General features: G+C 36.6%; 1 protein-coding gene across 1 annotated transcript in view; it reads left to right on the forward strand.

The window, feature by feature from the left end:
* LOC102214284 (protein NLRC3-like) overlaps nucleotides 1-2,220 on the forward strand; it is a gene marked incomplete at its 3' end in the record, with an annotated part of 33,166 nt that overhangs the window by 20,512 nt on the left and 10,434 nt on the right. The gene's annotated exons all lie outside the window — the stretch shown is intronic.

Consider the following 2,220-nt stretch of genomic DNA (forward strand, 5'->3'; position numbering starts at 1 on the left):
TATATTTGCAACTGAGGGATTTTCTGAATAAAAAATGAAATCTTCCAGTTACTGATGGGGAATGAAGAAATTATTCATATATTCGAGAATGCATATAAGGATGCACCCTATCAAAAACTTCTTTCAAAATTATATTCATCACTGACCAATCTAAAGGGTCATGATAGAGAAAATGTAAAAACAAGATGGGAAACAGAGAGCAATCTAACCTTATCAAAAGAGGAATGGGATCAAATCTGTATGCAGCAGTTGTCAGTAACAAGCTCCCCCTCATAGAGGGAATTCTGCTGGAAGAATGTAACTTGTTACTTTTGTACCCCAGCGCAGAAATCCAAAGATTCTCAACAGACAACTTTCTGGTGGCTGTGTGGGCACGCAGTAGCAAATCACTTCCATATTTTTTGGGATTGTCCTCATGTGGCACCATTTTGGAAGGAAATAAATAAGGTCCTGGACGCAGTCTTTTTTTTTTTTTTTAAATTTCATTTCACTGTACTGTACTTAGGAAACTTAGAGAGTCTTAACCTCCTAAGACCCGAACTCTTCCATGGCATGCATTTTTTAATTTCTCTTTGATATTTGGGCTGATTGGGACCTCATGAATGTAAAAACAAAGAATCACCAGATTATTTTTTTTACCTGATTTTTGTTTCTAAGAAAAATGAGAGCCACATATGAAGACAGTCATTTTAAATTTTGATAAAACCGAGGCAGTATAATGTCCTCATAAGTGGATATCAGGCCCTTGTGGAGCTAAATTGAGTATTTTGGTCTAGACAACCCAAAATGTGATGTCCACATATGTGGACGCCAGGTCCTAGGAGGTTAAATTGTGTAAATCGGATAAAAATCTGCTCAGAGTGCTGTTGGTGGCTTCTAAAAGCCAATCGTTGTTTTAGTGAAGATACTACTACAAATGAGTGGACTGATTTGATATACATTATATTTGTTATGGAAAGAATAACTTTTAGACTGAAGTCACAGGTGCTCTTATTTAAAGAACATTGGTCGAAATGGTTGAACTACATACAAAATGGAAGGCCTAATTTTGTATAATCTTGTTGTTTGTTTTTGTTTTTCCCAATGTTGTTCTGTTATTAAATTGTAGTGTTATATTCCCTGTATAAAAAAGAAAACCAATAAAACATAAATGAAAAAAACTACCTTATACAACAAACTAACAATGCAGAAAAAATTATTAATTATTCCAAAATATATGTTTAATTCAAAAAGTATGACGCAAATAATAGTAATCCAACCCAAAAAATGCAATTACTCAGTGGTTCCCAAACTTTTTTTGCTAGGCTCAACTTTGTTTTTCAAGAAAAATGTTCACACCCCCCCACAGCACGCGCACACGCACGCACAAACACATCCTCCAACCACACACACCCATGTTTTGCTCGTTTGGGGTTTATTTCACACCACAAACATTTAGTAAACAATTAAGCAAATACAAGTAATCTGCAATAAATTACAATAAATTACAGGTAGTAAGAAAATAAACTACTAACTCTTTTACGCTAGGTCCGCACCTACACGGGTATTTTTGAAAACGCAGCTGTTTCGTCCACACATAAACGGCGTTTCGAATCACCGAAAACGGAGATTTTTTAAAACTCCTTTTTTGCGTTTACGTGTGGACGAGGAATACAGAGTTCGTCACGCAACATCAATGAATGAATGGATGAATTGCAGAATGGCAGATAGAGACAAAATACTGTTAATCTGACTATCTGCAGGTTTTACATGCTTACATATACGCATGCAGTTACTGTCCCTAGCTGCCCAAAGGCAAAGGCGTCACGGTGTGATTATTTTATGTGTAGTTGTTTTTTTCCTGTGTAATAATAGTCAACATTGCTATCAATACATTTTTCAGAAATGCCTCTCTGTGCAAAATGGGTTTAAAAACATAAACAGCTGTTGGATACTGTTTGTCCAGGATTTGAACCGGGGGAACAAATCATGGCAGGATCAGCCTGATATTATTTGTATCCCGCTGTAACTTTACTGTATAAAGAGCTAACATCTCCAAAATGTCAGGAGTAGTTAGTCATTACAAGAAGTGTTTGTGAACTAAAAATCAAGAATGTGGGATACTGTTTGCCCGTGATTTCAACAGCCCAGTGCTGCTCCCAACAAAGGAAAGACCAATTCTGCAGGGGAGACCTACCTTGGCACTTGTGCAGGTGAAACCAAAGGGAAGATATGCTTCAC

This window comes from Pundamilia nyererei, unplaced genomic scaffold, assembly GCF_000239375.1.
Source record: "Pundamilia nyererei isolate P.nyererei 1_Seehausen unplaced genomic scaffold, PunNye1.0 scaffold00220, whole genome shotgun sequence".
Lineage (NCBI taxonomy): Eukaryota > Metazoa > Chordata > Actinopteri > Cichliformes > Cichlidae > Pundamilia > Pundamilia nyererei.